This window comes from Aegilops tauschii, chromosome 5 (genome assembly GCF_002575655.3).
Source record: "Aegilops tauschii subsp. strangulata cultivar AL8/78 chromosome 5, Aet v6.0, whole genome shotgun sequence".
NCBI lineage: Eukaryota > Viridiplantae > Streptophyta > Magnoliopsida > Poales > Poaceae > Aegilops > Aegilops tauschii.
In genome coordinates this window covers 379,940,384-379,958,589 of record NC_053039.3, presented here as the reverse complement: position 1 = coordinate 379,958,589, position 18,206 = coordinate 379,940,384, and positions in this window count along the sequence as shown.

Below are 18,206 nucleotides of genomic sequence, written 5' to 3'. Positions count from 1 at the left end.
CAGAGATTGAAGAAGCACGACGGCCGTTGGATGGACATCCAACAGTCACTGCTTGTGCGTCAACCTTTTTTTAGGAAAGCCTCAAATCTGTGGAAAACAGCATACAACCCATCTGCCATTATTTCTAATAATTTACAGCCCATTTGCTAATTCTGAAGGTTTTTTTGGAGCCCATATTCTTTTTGTTAGCATTATAGCCCATATTGTGGCCACGGTTAAAAAATTATACGAAATGTTGCATATTTCGGTGCGGTCCAAACTGTTTTTAGTCCCGAAATTTTGAGTCACATTCAAACTGATTTTAAAAATAAATGTATATCAATATAAAATCCAACAAATTGTCCACGCATAAAAATTAATGCAATTTAAAATCTTGAAACGAAAAAAAGAAATTTGAAAGTAATTTCCGGTTTGATGTGTTTTAAAAATGTACAGCCCATTTCTCATTACTGATAGGCCATTTTCTCGTCCAGCCGAATGAAGCTCTCCTCGTCTTGAAAGATTTGCAGCCCAATAGGCCTCACAAAGCGACTTACTTGGCAAACCACAAAAAACTGGGCTAGCCATTTTCAGAAAGAAAAAAAACTACTGGGCTGGTCTGTGGTAAACATAAAAGAGAAGGCTGTCTAGACATGCCAGAGTGCCCCGCACAGCCCAGTTGACACCCTGCTTCCGTCTCAAAAGAAAATTAGATAAATGCCACAACAAATATGGCGATTCATAAAAATGCCACTGCAATTTTTGCAAACTTTGGAAAACGCCACTCAATTTGCAAACTTTGAAAAACGCCACTCCAGACTTCGAAAAATGCCACTGGGGATGGCATGAAATGGCATTTTTCAAAGTTTGGAAATTGCAATGGCATTTCTTAGAAATACCAAATTTGGAGTGGCATTTATCAAATTAACCCAAAACAAAAATAACTGGGCGAGCTGCTGGGTCCCTGATGTCAGCCGCTCGTTGTGCAACTCTCTCGTTTGTTGACTACGTTGACAATGGCATGGGACCCAGATGTCAGAAATCCATTACGAGGAGCCATTTTTTATTGGATTGAAATAAGGAGGCACTTTGCTTGCGTACTTCCATGACCCTGGCGGGTCCCTGCTGTCATCCTCTGCACATACAATCATCTCCTGATTGTGTACGCGTCAACTTGGTAGGCCCACAAGTCAGCCTCTAAACCCGTGGAGGACAAATACAACCCATTTAAAAAAATAACAGCCCATTCCATATGTTCAAACGGAAAGTTCAACATTCAGAGCAAAGTAACAGGTCTGATAAACATATAGAGTACTGAACTTCCATGTTGACAACCATCATAGCCAAGTTAACTATCTACTTCCACTAATACTCTAGTAGCGTACAAGTACTAACTTACTCTTAGCTAACTAGACGATGCCGGCCGCCATCTGCGGTACACGCTAAACGCCGGCACCGGCGTCCTCCACCTTGCCTCGGACTTGCCAGAGGTGGGATAGGGCGCGTTGCTCATGCGCGTTGGCCCTTTCCATGCCGGCGTGGTCCACCGAAGCTTCGACTTCTAAGAGGGAAACCCACTTGACAAGCTTGTAGTAAAAATCGGCGTCGCGAACGCATGCGTGCCCGACAGCCTCCAGGGCTATTTGCCGGGCGCCGGCCTCCACGTAGTCGGCCCACGTGCGGGTGCTCTGCTCGCGACTCAGAGCGTCGGTGCGCTGCTGCTCCATGTCCCGCTGGCGGCACAAATCAGCGATACGCTGCTCATCCGCCAAGCGGTCGCGCTCGAACAACTCCTGCTCCTCCACCAGGCGGTCGCGCTCCAACAAGTCCTCGATCTCCGCATTGCCATCTAAAGACCGATAGAATGCCTCCTCCCTCCGTCTGCCTTCCGGTGAAAAACCGAACACTAGTTCCGGCGGTGACCGCCTCCGGTCAGGCCTATCGCGGACGGGCGGGGGCATGGCGGACGTGGTGAGAGCGAGGATAAGTGGCGAGCAACGTCGGGCCGGTGGGGGCTTATGAGGATAGGGCGAGTTGGGTCACGGTGCCACCATAGAAGGCCGAGAAACAATACTTATAAGCGGAAGGTAGCGCGACGGTCATCAAAATTCAATGCATAATGAAGCAGGCATGGCTTAGCACGCCAGCTTGCCGTGGAAAACTAGAGAAACTGAAATTCTGACTGTGCCGTCCCACCCCGTCCGTGCTGGGTCGCACGCCGGCCTTACGGTCAAATGAGTGCACTCGAATCATCTCCCTCCTTGTCAATAATGATTCCACGGATTTAAAAGGCCCGCAACAATTAAAGCGCATCTTTTTTCGCATGAGTTAGCTGCCTTAATTACGGCCGGCTGCATGCGGGCACTCAAGATCGCTCGCAGCCAGTACGCAGAGCAGCATGCAACGAGTCGCAGCCGAGGGCATTAATTGATGAACTTTAGCTGGGAGATAAGGCATTTGCGGACGTTTTTGCTAGCAGTTTCTTCAGATTCGCATGGCATTTTCTTCAGAGCAGCTTGTGAGTTTCTTCAGAGGTTGGCATTTCTATTCAAAAAACTGCCACTTCGGATCTTGCGTCGCAACTAAAACAGCCAGGAGCGCATTAGTAGGCTAGCTAGTGATCGATCGGTAACTTGTAAACACTGAGCGAACAGATATAAGGAACTGTTAATGCATCTCAATGATTCACAGATCATATACAAATATGTAGCTCCAAAAGCAAAGATCAGCCACAACTAAAACCAACTAGTATGATTCCCATACATAAGATCAACATGTTAATGCATCTCAATGATTCACAGATCATATACAAATATGTAGCTCCAAAAGCAAAGATCTAGAAAAAACATATGTTCTTCTACTAACATGGATGCTTCTCTTGGCCAACATTTAGTACAGACTGAATGACAAATTTGTTTGTGAAGTCTACAATTCCTCTTGCAAACGTAAGTGGTTTCACCAACAGCTGGAACCATGGGAATGAACCACACATGATGGAGGAACATCCACTGCAATATGATTTGGTCTTCTCTTGATCACACGGCGAGACTATTTTCGGAATACGAACTTTAACTTAGGCAAAATGATGCCCATTGTATAATCAGACCAAAGCAATGAAGCACCTAGTGTTGGCCAATAAATAGTACAGTACTACTTTTCTGCAGTCCATGAAGTGACTATCCAATCTTTCTGTGTCTATTTTCAAATGGCACTGCATGCAGTGACTATACTATTCTCTTGTGCAGTTCAACCAAAATTGCGGTCACTTTGTGTGTTTGCTAAATAGCGACGGGAAGACATCTCTGTCTGCACAAATATCAAGCAGCTAGTAAACATATACCCCACCTTTTTCGGTTTAAACATGTCTCTTCCGCTTAGATCTGTCATGTTTTGCACTGGACAATTTGATACAGTCATGTTTTGCCCTGGAAAATTTCATACTGAATTGATTTGCTTGTTCAGAGCAGAAATATAGCGCATACTCTTCATTAGACCAAGGATATCCATGTTCGCAGTGATGGAAGACGTGAAATCGATACAACCGAAATTGAGCATCCAGTCATTGAATCATGTCCTGCACCTCCAATGTAGGTCCACCCTGCCAATAAATTCACATGCAAACCACTAGTATTACTATCTAATGACAGTACAAAAAGAGTAGCAATATAGTAGCAAACCATGTACCTTCTTAATGAATAGCTCATAGTGCCACCAATTGGATATAAAGGTTTGGGAGAAAACATGCTCCTAATGTTGGACCTGTTGGACTTTTTGTGCAGTTCCACTAAACTCGAGCATCCCTGTTTGCATAGATATTGAAAGTGTGATTAGTATAAAAGTGGCACTAGTTGAAGCATAGACTCACAAATATAAGCATTCCAATTTCTTAATGGGAAAAGGTAGCAAGACTGTTTCCAACCACCTTTTTGAAGGAATAAATAAGGCAACAGAGGCTGATGTCAGAAAGGCATATATAGTTCTTTCTGAAAGAATGATCGATTCCTGACCTTTCCTCTTCTTTTAAGCATATTTTGTGCAGTTCAACTAAAATAAAATGCCATCACCGCCTTGACAATTCAGTGACACTGTACAAAAGGAAATGACTTAACATTACATCATGATGTCTGGTATGTAGTCGACAGGCATTAGAGACAAACTTACAGACCTCCTCCGATAACATAATGAACATTTATTTTAACAAAGGTGTGACTAGCTCTGTTGCGTTGTCATGCCTTTCTACCCTTCTTCAACCAAGAGACACGAGACTCGTTCCTTAGCTACTGATTTTCCCCTTCTCAACCTAGATGCGGGTTCGATGCCTACTCTCTTGGACAGTACAGTCTTCCTTCCTTTCCTTATTCAACCCAGACATGGATTAGTCTGCATGAAGTAGGGTTTCCTTTAATAGTGCAAATTAAGGTTTTCGTCTGCGTGACCAGCAGAGCAGAGGATAGCAAATTGGGAAGATGGTGGAGTGGAAAAAGATCCACATGCAGCGACATGGCAGATGGGGCAATAGAACAAGGGTATGGTTCGAAAAGAGGTAGCATACCTGAGGGTCGGCGGGAAGTGGCTTCGCTCGTGGTCATCGTCCTCCACACGCACTACAACAGCGAGCTTGGATACGGAGGCCATCCCGCGCGGGCGCTTGGTCTGAGAGGACGGCCTTGTCGTCAGTGCGTGACCTCACTCGCCGACGACGAGTGCGTCAACACTGCACGTCCTTTTCTTACCCGATGGATCTGTGACCACCGGTGAGGAGGGAGAGAGAGGCCGTCTTTTTTAGATCTGGAGAGAGGGTGATAGTGTGAGAAGCAAGTGGGCAGCCCTTAGCAAGAAAGCGCTGAAGCTCCTGCCTATATATCTTTTTTATACTACTAGTACTAGAGGTGGAGTAGTGGTAGACTAGTTTATATTTTCTCTGCAAACAGTACTAGTTAGTCGTGCTTCAAAACTGAACGGCACGCCATTAAAAAAATAAAGTCGAGAAATAATGCGGCACCTCGGGCCAACGCGGCCAGATCGCATTTTGCACGAGAAATTACACACGATGTTTTGTTGACATGTGGTACCGTTCCAACATGTCAGTGAGACGACGGCGAGTCCTTTTGTACAATTTCTGAAAGGACGTGTAGGCCGGGGCGCCTCTTCCTGTACCGTGGCAAACTGGCAACCATCCACCGACTCATCGCCTTTCCCTCTTGATTTGGAACTGCTATCGCACGCTCTTCCTCCCTCCTCCATTTGCCTTCACCCTTCCTTCTGTCATTGTTCGATCGTCTTCTCCATGGAGGGAACAAGCCGGAAACGACCCCGTTATTCTTGCCCCGATCTGAAAGATGACGTGGTGGGGGAACTCATTGATCGGTGCGACATCATCACCTCGGCTAGCATGGCAGGTTCGTTCAAGCCCATTCTTGACTCAACTAATAACATCATTACAAGGAACCCAAGGGTCCAGGAGCGGTTTGATCTCCCTTATCTTCTTCGCTATAAGCCTGTTCGCATGGGCGCGGACGACGGAGGCCTCGCCTTGTGCAAGTTGATGCCGCTTGATAATGATACTTGTGATGTCAAGATGCCATCGCTTAAGGGTAAGTCCTGGGCTAGCACAAATGGAGATTGGGTTGTTTATATTGGGTACAATTGCGAGTGGGAACTTGTGAATGTGTACACTCGTCAGCGGATTCCACTTCCAAAAATCTCCGAGTGCCCCGAGGTTGAGCACACAGATGATCTACGTACGTTCAAATACGATCATGCACTACAGGAAACAACTACTTTGCCATCTGCCACGGCGGCCGGCAAAGGCTCGAACGGCGGACGGCAAAGACCTTTGCCGTTAGCCGCGGACGGCAAAAGGCTCCGGCAAAGAAGGCTACGGTAAACAGCTGCTTTGCCGTCTGCTTCCTGGCGGCGGACGGCAAAGGCTCTTTGCCGTCTGCCGCGGACGGCAAAGAGGGCGGACGACAATAATTGCACTGTCAGTCCGTTAAGTGGCTAACGGCAGACCTTTGTCGTCCGCCGCTGACGGCAAAATTTCTCTGGTCTTTGCCGTCCGCCGTATGATGTCATCTACACGTCACTAGATGGCAGGTTCTTTGCCGTCTGCCGCTGATGGCAAAGTGCAGGTTCTTTGCCGTCTGCCACGGATGGCAAAGTCTTTGCCGTCTGCCACTGTAGGCAAACTGACCAAATGGGTCAGCTCCCAGGAAGCACAGTTGGCTGCCACGTGGCTTCTTTGCCGTCCGCGGCAGACGGCAAAGAGGCCGTTGCCGTCTGTGGCAGACGGCAAAGAGCCTGCATATTGGGTTTTTTTTCTGTTTTTTATTAAATCCCACAATTTTCACAGAAAACATATATGATATATAGATATATTTCACAGGCATTCATAAGCAAGTCCATAAGCAAGTTCATGTATTTCACAGGCATTCATAAGCAAGTCCATAAGCAAGTTCCATCCGTACATATTACATAAGCAAGTTCCATCCATCATTTCATACATAAACAAGTTCCATCCATACATAAACAAGCACTCCATAGCTAAGGTGACTAGAATGAGAAGACAAGAATGAGAAGACAAGAATGAGAAGACAAGAACAAGAAGACAAGAACAAGCACTCCATCCAGCACATAATGAAATCTGCAAAATGGCAAAATAAGAAATTTAGAAATGGATCGTTTTTTAGCTCACTTAGGTGAAATGGATCGTTTTTGAGGTAACTAAGGTGAAATGGATCGTTTTTAGCTCACTTAGGTCAAATGGATCGCTTTTGAGCTAACTTAGTTGAAATGGATCGTTTTTGAGCTAACTTTGTTGAAATGGATCATTTTTGAGCTAATTTAGTTGAAATGGATCGTTTTTGAGCTAACTTAGGTGAAATGGATCATTTAAGAGCTAATTTAGGTGAAATGGATCGTTTTTAGCTCACTTAGGTCAAATGGATCGTTTATGAGCTAAATTAGTTGAAATGGATCGTTTATGAGATAACCTAGGTAAGATGGGTCATTTTGGAGTTAACCTAGGTGAAATGGGCCATTTTAAAGCTAACGTAGGTAAAATGGATCATTTAGGATCTAATCTAGGTAAAATGGGTCATTTTTGAGCTAACTTGGATGAACTGCATCATTTATAAGCTAACCTAGGTAAAATGGGTCATTTTGGAGGAAAAGAAGCTAACTCTAGGTCATTATGGTAAGCATATTGGAGGGAATAAAGCTAAATCTAGGTCTTTATGCATTTGTTAAGCAAAACAATAGAGAAACTTACATGACCACTCACATGACCATTTGTAATCATTGGTGGAAGCGCACACAATGTAATGGAGAAAGATAACTGAGTACGTATCACTAACCTTGATGGCGAGTTGCACTGGCCGTTCACGAGGCCTTATCTCAGGAGCGGAGCTCGACTGGCGCGCCTTGATCTCCGGGAGAGTGCTTGGACAACGGATAAGTCCATCTCCAATGGCTATGGAGCCATGGGACCTCCCGCCACCAGATATCATCACCAGCTCTGGATCAATGGGACCCTGGCTCGGGTTAAAGTCCTCCCCTTTCCTCGCCTTCCCCTCATCTCTATATCTCACGAGCTTGTTGTGGGAGGAGATGTTGGTGAAGTTGTTTGCATCATCGAGGTCAGACTAAGAGAAAGCCTTGACTTTCTTGAAAGAGCCAGTGTGGGCCATGGCATACAGGTCGTACACGTCTGGCACCTTATCCGCCTTATTGTAGCGTGCCTGAAAGAGAGAAACAATGAAAATTAGTAATTAAAGGGCTCAAGCTAGCATGATGAATGAATTGCATGAATCATGAAGCAAACCACATACCCAGTTGCGCCCGAACTAATATAAGTTGGAGCTGCCTTGATGGTGTGGCACACCTTCCATTTGGGCACGTTTGTCCTTGGCCTGGTTGTGGAGGGCTAGCCATTCTTTTGAGCACCACTCATCGACCAACACCTCCCAACAATCCATCCGATCCGCACACCATCTCGGAGGCGCCTAAGTTAGCAAATAGAAACTTGAGCGCTACGGCTAAGAATTACTAAATGAAGGAACTTAAGTAGAAGGCCTTAAGAATTACCTTCATGTACTGCTCCTTACTCAGGAACTTATTGCGGCACGCCGGCTTGGTCTTCTTGATACCACGCAAGGCGTAGTAGTCTCGAACAGCCTGCACCGGAGCCTCGTGCCGTAAGTTCTGGAGTAGGCGCTTGCAGACGTTCTGGATAACATTTGCGCTGTCCTCCTCGTATCCCTCCTCACACCTGTAGAATGTCTGCAATCAAATGAGACAATATTGATTAGTACAATTAATAACTAGCTAGTTGAAGATTTTGAAATGTGTAAAGGAGAAATTACCCAGAACGTCCTGATCACCATGTCTGCCCTCGTGTCGCACACGACACCGTCGATAATGACATCCGGCGGGGCCGGGGCAGCCACGTAGTGCTCCCAGCTCAACCCAAGCTCTGGAAGCCGACCCTCACCAGGCAATGTGACAAACCCCGGGAAGTTTTGCCGGCAAAGAACTCCAAGGACAGAGTTGGGCCGGCGGACACTATGATGGTGGTCCCAACCCCTGCAGCATGACAAGGCCAACGCATTAGTTATTTGAAGAAACGTGAATGCAGAAGGTACAAAAATATTAAATGCACTTACGTACCTCTCCCCATCAGGGAAGATCAACCACCTCTGCTCGCGGGTCGCCGGCACGGACGGGAGCCGTGTAGCACCACGCTGGTAGACGGTGCCACCCTCCTCCTCAAGATCAGTCGGCTCCCCGCCATCATCAGCATGGCCACTCGGCTCCTCGGGCTGATCCGGCCAGGTACCCCATCCGGACGTGTGCTCCTCCGGGGTCTCGTGGGCCGAAGGCCAGTCGACCCGAGGCTCGTGGGCCCAAGACCCGTGGACCGGAGGCTCGTGGACCGGAGTCCGTGTAGCCTCCTCCTCGGACGATTCCACCCTAGCAGTCACGTGCTCGGGTGAAACAGCTGGGGGTGGCGGCGAGGAAGGCGCCGTAGCAGTCACCCTACCTCCTCTCCCGCGACCACGTGCCCCACCTCCTCTCTTCCTACCTCGTCCCCTGCTGGGCACCGCGGTCGACGAAGAAGGGCCCGGCGGTGTGGACATACTGTCCAGCAACGCTCGGCGGAGAGGCTGAGGTTGGATCCACCCTTTTTAGGGTCGTCAGCATTGTACCGAGGCTTCGGATTATGCAAATGACGATTTTTGGCTTCGTAGTGTGCTGTCACGAAGTTTGCCGCCTCCTCAGTGATGAATGCCTCAGCCATCGATGCTTCAATTCTACGTTTATTTTTACATTTTTGTCGAAGCGTCTTCTGCATCCTCTCAGTTGGGTAGCACCAACGATTTTGCACGGGCCCCCCCAATCTTGCCTCGGTCGAGAGATGCAAAATCAAATGTTGCATTGGATTAAAGAAGCCCGGTGGAAAGATCTTCTCTAACTTGCAGATCAACTCCGGCGCCAACTCTTCCATTTCTTCTAGCACGCCAGGCGATAGTTCTTTCGCACAAAGAACACGGAAGAAATAGCTGAGTTCTGCCAGTACTAGCCATTCATCCTCAGGGATGAAGCCACACAACATCACCGGCATTACCCGCTCAATCCATATGTGCCAATCATGACTCTTGAGACCAAATATCTTCAATTTATCAAGACTGGCTCCCCTCTATAGATTCGCTGCATACCCATCGGGGAACATCAACTACATTTTCACCCACAAGATAATTTCCCTCATAGCTGGCTTTCCAAGATTGAACCATGCCTTTGGCTTTGTCCAGTTCTGCTTTCCTTTCGGTTCTTTCATGTTTTGTAACGGCCTATCACATAGCGCCTCCAGATCGACTCTAGCCTTAGTATTATCCTTTGACTTCCCATCTATGCCGAACAATGTACCAAAAAGTGCCTCGGCGATATTCTTCTCAGTGTGCATCACGTCGATGTTGTGTGGGCAAAGGAGGTCTTTGAAGTAAGGCAGATCCCATAAGCATGTTTTGTGAGTCCAGGCGTGCTTAGAATTATACCCCTTGAAGTACCCTGGACGCTCTGGATCTGGCTCGAGAGCGTTTAACTGATCCAGGGTCTGTTGGCCTGTCAATGCAGGTGGTGCAGAGTTTTTGACAACTCTACCTCTGATGAAGTTCTTCTTGTCTTTCCTGAACTTATGGCGAGGATTCAGGAACTGTCTATGCATGTCGAAGCAAGAAAACTTGCGACCGGCCTGAAGCCAACGAAACTCAAGAGCTCCCTTGCATGTGGGGCACGGGAACCTTCCATGCACACACCAGCCAATGAATAGCGCATACGCCGGCAAGTCATGCGTCGAGTACATGTACCAGACACGCATTATGAAGTTCCGTTTGCTATAGGCATCGTATGTCTTGAACCCATTATCCCAGGCTTCTTGCAATTCGTCCTTAAGCGGTTGCATGTACACATTCATATTTTTCCCCGGATAGTTGGGCCCTGGAATTATCAACGTCAGGAAAATGTTCTTTCTTTGCATAATCTGTCCGGGGGGGAGATTGAGTGGAAAGACAAATACGGGCTAACAACTGTATTGGGCTGCCGTCATACCAAACACACTGAACCCATCCGTGTTGATGCCGACTCGAGGATGCCTCGGATCTGCCGCTTTGTCACCATGTAACTCATCAAACTTTTTCCACGCAACACCATCCGATGTGTCTACAATCATCAGATTCCCATCTGCATCTAGTTCCGTTCTTTTGCCCGTTTTGTGCCATGTCATCTGTCTGGCCGTCTCTTCGACCATGAAAAGACGTTGAAGTCTTGGTACGATTGGCATATACCGAAGAACACTAACGGGGATTTTGGTCTGTGTCTTCTCACCCATACCGTTGTCTACCACAACATACCTGGAAGACTTGCAAATGGGACAATAGTTCAAGTCCGCATAGTCAAGCCTAAACAAGACACATCCTTTCTCACAGGCATGTATCTTATCATAGGGCATCTTCAGTGCACGGAGGATTTTGTCCGACTGGTACAGGTTTGCAGGCATTACATGGCCTTTGGGTAGAAAGCGTCCAAATACTGTCATCATTGCATCGTAGCATTCTCTGCCCAAGTTGAACTGAGCCTTCAGAGCCATTACTTGTGAGATGGCATCCAACTGACAAAGCTCAGTGTGCTCATGGAGCGGACGTTTTGAAGACTCCAACATTTCATTGAAGGCCTTTGCAGATTCCTCCATCTCCTCGCCCGAATCCCGAGCATCATCAAAGTCTTGCACCATGTTTTCCATCCCGGTACCATGCTCGTCGGTGCGACGACGATCCACCTCAGCTCGGTCACGTTGGGCAGACTCACCATGAAATGTCCACACCGTATAATCGGGCGTAAAACCACTCTTCTGCAGGTGTTTGCCCATTTCAGCCTCTGTCCTCTTTTCCCAATTGCCGCACCGTAAACAGGGGCACCAGGTTTTCCTCTGGCCATTTGCAAATGCGGTTCGCACAAACCCCTTGGTTTTTGTGAACCATTCAGTGCTCCATTTGTTCTGACCAGTGTGACCGGTGTACATCCACGCACGATCACTCATCTTGACTTTCAGAGCTACTAGACACACAACAAATATATATATATATATATAATTCACCATGTATATATTCATCAGTTGATCTACTTTGTCAATTTTATTACGTCCATGCAACCTACACTCTAATAGGTAATGATAGGTCCTAATCCCACCCGAGTATGTTTAGATTGGGTTCACTTTCCCATGCTATGCTCCGGATCCTACGCAAAATTTCGGCAGCACCTCCCCGCTGTTCTCCTGATACACGTCTCTGCAATAAACAGAGAGGATGTGTACCCGGAGAACAACAGGGGACGCACTGACGAAATTTATGCGTCGGATCCGGAGCAAAGCATATGGGAAAACGAACCCAATCTAAACATACTCAGGCTGTCCATGGATAGCGTTGGACAATTCGAAAGAATCAAGGTTTTAATATGCAAATGCATGCATATTTATAACTATGACGCTTTCGAACGGGAGACACATATTGGTTACGCATACTGATGATTCAAGACACATATGTAGCTAGCTATCAAGTTTCATCGGAATAGATCAAATAATTAATGGGGGAGGAGGACATGTCATTTGTGCTCACCCACGAACGAAGGGGCAGAGCTCGTCAAACGCACGGCGAGGTCGTCGAACACCAAACCTCGCAGCGATGAAACAACTGCACATTTAAAACTACCCGATCAACACAATTATATATATATATATATGATGTTTTTCATAACAAAATCGAAAGATATATGACCTAACTAATAATTCACAAATATATGACCCCGTCGGCTTCTGGAAGGCCAAAGAACACCTTTTCGGGAGGTATCGGGGGTCGGGGTGTCGTGTCGGTCTCGGGGTGCCGTGTCGGGGTCGGGGTCTCGGGGTCGGGGTGTCGGGTCGGGGTGCCGTGTCGGTGTCGGGGTCGGGGTGTCGGGTCAGGCTCGGGGTCGGGGTGTCGGGGTCGGGGTCGCGGTCGGGGTATCGGGGTCGGGGTGTCGCCTCCTCATCCTCCTCCTCCTCCTCCTCTCCTCTTTCTTCTTCTTCTTCTTCGTCTTCTTCTTCTTCTTCTTCTTCTTCTTCTTCTTCTTCTTCTTCTTCTTCTTCTTTCTTTCTTCTCCTCCTCCTCCTCCTCCTCCTCCTCCTCTCCTCTTTCTTCTTCTTCTTCTTCTTCTTCTTCTTCTTCTTCTTCTTCTTCTTCTTCTTCTTCTTCTTCTTCTTCTTCTTCTTCTTCTTCTTCTTCTTCTTCTTCTTCTTCTTCTTCTTCTTCTTCTTCTTCTTCTTTCTTCTTCTCCTCCTCCTCCTCTTCTTCTTCTTCTTCTTCTTCTTTCTTCTCCTCCTCCTCCTCCTCCTCCTCCTCTTCTTCTTCTTCTTCTTCTTCTTCTTCTTCTTCTCCTTTTTCCTCTTCTTAAACCTACCACTAAGTAACCTAAAAAAAAAACTAAAACTAAACTAAAAGTAATCTAAAGTAAAATATAAAACTAAACTAAACTAAATCTAAAACTAAACTAAAAGTAATCTAAAACTAAAAATCTAAAACTAAAAAACTAAACTAAACTAAAAAAACAGAATAAAAAGAGGAGAAGAGGGGTGGGGCTCACCTGCGGCAGGGGTGGGGCGCTCGCCGACGGAGGGGCGTCGGAGGGGCGCTCGCCGACGGAGGGGCGGCGGGGGCGCCGCCGACGGAGGGGCGGCGGGGTGGCGCTGGCCGGGCGGAGGGGTGGGGGCGACGGGGCGGAGTGGGCGACGGGGCGGCGCCGGGCGGCGGGTGGGGGGGCGACGGGGCGGAGGGGGCGACGGGGCGGAGGGGGCGACGGGGCGGAGGGGTGGGGGCGGAGGGGTGGGGGGGCGGCGGGTGGCGGGGCGACGGGGCGGCGGCGGGCGGCGAGGGCCGGGGGCGGCGGCGGGCGGCGGTGGCGGGCGGGCGGGATGTGCACGGTGGCGGGGCGCGTCGGGGAGGAGAGAGAGGAGAGAACAGAGAGTAACGGGCGGGGGGGTACGGGCCGTTAGGTAATCGGCTCTTTGCCGTCCGCTAATCTTTGCCGTCCGCCTTTTCGCCTCTTTGTCTGCTAGCGGACGGCAAAGAGCGGGCTGATGGCAAAGAGCTTCTTTGCCGTCTGCCATTTCTTTGCCGTCCGCTTTTTGGTAGCTGATGGCAAAGAGCTTCTTTGCCGTCAGCTAGCAGACGTCAAAGAGCTGGCAGATGGCAAATTAGCTGATTCCAGTAGTGATGGTGACTGTCATCTACTGAAGATAGCAATTTGTCGAGTTCCCAACCGCTCTTGGAATTACAAGAACTATCAAGTTGTTGCTATCTTCGACAAGCTTGTTGCCATCCTTCGTGGTTCGATTGGATGGATATTGCTCAAAAATCAGTTTCTATACACGGATGTGTACTGTGATGCAATTGAATACGAGGATCTTATGTTTTCTGCCACCATTGGTGGCACTGTTTTTGCATGGGATCCTCGTAGTTTCGGTACGTTTGTCTTTCACCGTAATTATAATTGTTTCATCCACATGCATGCGGGTTAGCAAGTTTCCCTTTACTAATTAACCTTCTTCTTGTGTTTCCAAGGTCCTGTGAACATTCCACCACATATACTTGAAAAAATTTATAAGCAAGGGGGAAATGACGATGGTGATGATCACGAGCATGAGGAGGAGCAGAACTTATATACTCAGTGGCGCCTGGCAACTAATTCCGATGGATCACCTCTTCTTGTCTGTATACAGTGCACTCAGACTGTTACTACTGAGGAAGCAGGTGTTGTCTCCCATGGTCGCCCTCTCCTGACCTATTCCAACACCCGTTGCATGGTATTCAGGACGAATACTAGTGTGCTAGCGCAAACACCTTCTCCCTGGTTCAGTATTGATAGTCTTGGAACAAACTCGCTCTTCCTTGGACCAAACTATCCAATGACGGTGAAAGGCGATCCAGCTGCTGTTGACACAACGTTACTACCATTTATGAGAAGTAATTGTATCTATACCTCGGACATTTCGGTGGTTCCCTACCCTGGTCCTGATATATGCCGCTTCAGCCTGGATGATCAGTCCTCCGTTGCTCTCGATATTGACAATAGCTCGCCCTTCCCAGAGCACCTATGGTTCAAAGCAAGCGTTTCCAACGCCGAGGATTGGTTGAGTTGAAGTTCATTTTATTGCTTGTTATTTGTTGTGTGATGAAAACTTTAGTATTTGCTAGAATGTTTTGTTGGAAATAATCTATAATCCAACATGTATCCTCGTTGTCGTTGTGTGTTGATGACTTGTTGTATTTAATGAATGACATTTCAGTTGCGAATGCATGTCATAGACTCAATTTGTGAATGGTTTTCGAGTCACTTCTTGGAGTGTGAGTACCGTAGTAGTATAGCCAGCATCCGGTTAGTATATGAAGTTGCCACATCACATAGAGCCAACCTAATATTGGAGTATGCTAGCCCTCCACCGGCGCGCCGCTTCAAATGGCGGAGGAAGTGAGAGGTCGCGTCACCTTGTGTCCAGATCTGAGATGCCACGTGTACCAGATGAATGACTCCAAGTTCGACCACCGTGATGCTAGGTGCGAGCCAAGGAACACTGTTGGAGAGACCCCCCTCATAATTTTCCTACATTGTCGATGACGAGGTGCCTATGGTGACTTCGTAAATTTCAAGATGATAGTGCCGTGCGTGTGTGCGTTCATAGGGGCGAGTGTATGCGCGTGTATATGAGCGCTTGCGTCTGTACTGTGTAAAAAACGTAAATGCGTGTCAAAAAGAGACTAGTCAGTATACTCAATATTGTGCACCTCGGAGAGGAAAACAATAGAACTAGTACGTATTTATTTACGGTGCAGATTCACTCATTTTGCTCCATATGTACTCCGTCTCGGTGTAGTCTAGTCACTTGTTGAAATCTCTAGAAGGGTAAATACTCCTTTGTGGTTTACAGGGCTATACTAGCAAGTAGTTGTACGTACTAGTACAATAGTGGGCTCACATAGCAATTTTGTCTCATGCAAGAGCCTGGCTATATGCGTGCTCCAATGTTCGCAACTGCAACGTTCGGTTTACGCTTGGCTCTTCGCCTCTTCGAGAAGACGAACAATGATGTTACTACTACTGCTTCTATAGTGTCGAATCCACTACTGCATGTCCGTCCACCGCGAGCGGGACAGAAGTACTACTAAGCAAAAGCATGTCCTCGTTTGCGAGCAACCGCGCGCATGGGTGAGGGAGGAGGCGTGTAGTAAAATCAAGCTTCTCCTCGTTGTACGAGTTGACGCGACACATCATAGCACTGGCCCCACATGCTTGCCTCTAAACTTGGCTGAAAGACCCGCACTGTACAATATATTTGCTACAACCTCGAACATTTACCCACCACAAATTAAAATATATGTGGTCGTATGCATCGTTCTGATGCAGAGGCCGGGGAGTCCCCCCTTTTCGAAAAAAACAAATTAAAATATATATTCCTGTCTTGACCAGATGAGCGTGCAAACTACAATCACGAGGGTGTCAGGTAGGGCCAGAAGACTATTTTATTTTTAAAAAAAACTTTGAGACGGTCACATAGCATGGAGCCGACCCCAACGATTTTAAGCTTACAGGCACGGTACACGCTATCCTAGACTACTCTACACATGAAACTGCCACACGAGCGTCCGGGCTGTGCTTGGCTCTTCGCCTCTTCGGGAAGTCGAACAATGATGGAGTACTACTGCACTGGAGGAGTACTACAGTACGCTTCTGGCCATCTGACACCGATTGAACTGCTGCATGTCCACCGCGTGCGGGAGGGAGAGCATGTAGCGAAAGCTTCTCCTAGTCTTGCCAGCCACCACGCTCATGGGAGAGGGAGGGACGCTCCTGCCTTTGCGTGTATGATAGGTGGGCCCGACAGGTGTGTGGCCAACCTGTCATACAGCCAAAGGCAGGTGCAGTTAAGTCCGCGAGGGAGAGGATAATCAAACTTCTCGTTGATGTACGAGTTGACGCAACACATCAAAGCACTGCACTCGATATATTTCAATAATTTGCGTTTACCGATGCATTAATTACAACGCATCCATGCATGCCGTGACTCTCCTTTTGATACTTGCATGTGTTGATTTAATGCACCTTGAAGTAGTATAAAATATGTGACGGTAAAGCTTTGTAATACCCCGGCCCAAGTCGAGAGATGGTTGTGCATGAGGAGGGCGAGATCATGCAGACCGAACAGGACCCGACCGTGGAGCTCTCTAAGGTCTCGATGGACCTCACCGTGCTCCACTGCCCCTTGTGCCTCCGCCCCTTGAATTGTGGTTTCTCAACGAGTTGTTCTGAACTTCTTGTGAATTGTGGTGGTTTTCAGTAATCGTCCTTATATATTCATCAGTCTTGCTATAAGTCGCAGTAGATGCTATATAGGTCCGTCGGATCTTACATCAAGATCCGTGCTTTCAGATTTTCTTTTTTCTCTCTTAAATCTCAGTCGAGTGAGACATAGCCACGCCATTAAACAGAGGCTCGGGCGCCATTAATGGAGACCTTGGGAGAGAGGTGGACGGTAGATGGAGGTCAAAGGGCTCTCCTCCCGATAAGCACGCGCAGGGGTCTGATCGCACGCCTCTCATACTCAAATAGCTACCCTGCATGGTGCCTCCTAGCTAATAAAAAATGGGGACGCGTGGCGGCACGTAAATGGTACTAGTAAGTAGAACGCCCACGGTTTCAACAATACTTGTGTTTCCGATTGTAACGTGACAGCACTTGTTCCAAAATGACTTTGTTGATTGTTAATGTGTGCGCCTTCACAAATCGGACTGCAAATTTACCACAACATGTTGGTGCCATGTCATGGCACCAAGCCAAGTTTCATTATTTTCATGCGTGTTTTGGATTTACAGGAAATAAAAAACTAAGTTTCTCAATGTTTCCAACCCTGCCACGACGCCCAGAATTTTGAATTTCATTCACATTTCTTGCATGGAACCTAGAAATTTACCCGAGGACACACATGTGATTTTTCAACCAACTTTGGTGCACTCGAACATGTGCTTGTATTTCAAATTTGAATTATGGACACAAAGGTGACACGTTCCCTTCCAGAACCACGAGCCTTCTTGAGAGAAGCTCCGATTTGCAAGAAGCTTATACCAAAATTTGTTCCTATTCGGCCAATTTTTTTTACCACGGCATGGTACTACCATGACATGACACCATGCCAAGTTTCATGATTTTAAAACCAAGTTTCTCAATGTTCTTGACCGAGCCACGATGCCCAGATGTTTGAATTTTATTCTCATTTTTTGCATGGGACCTACTCCCTCCTTCCATCTATATAGGGCCTAATGTGTTTTTCAAGACAGCCTTTGACTATTGACAAGATTAATAGCACATGAGATGTATACTATGAAAATTATATTATTGGAAGCTCCTTTGACATACAAATTTGAAGGTATGCTTTGTGTAAGTTGCATGTCATATACTATTTCTCTAACGTTTGGTCAAAGTTAGCCTCGAAAAATGCATTAGGACCTATATAGATGGAAGGAGGGAGTAGAAATTCACCCGAGGACACAAATGTGATTTTTCAACCAACTTTGGTGCACGGGAGCATGTGCTTGTAGTTAAAATTTGAATTATGCACATTAAATGACCAAAAACTCAATTAATGTGTA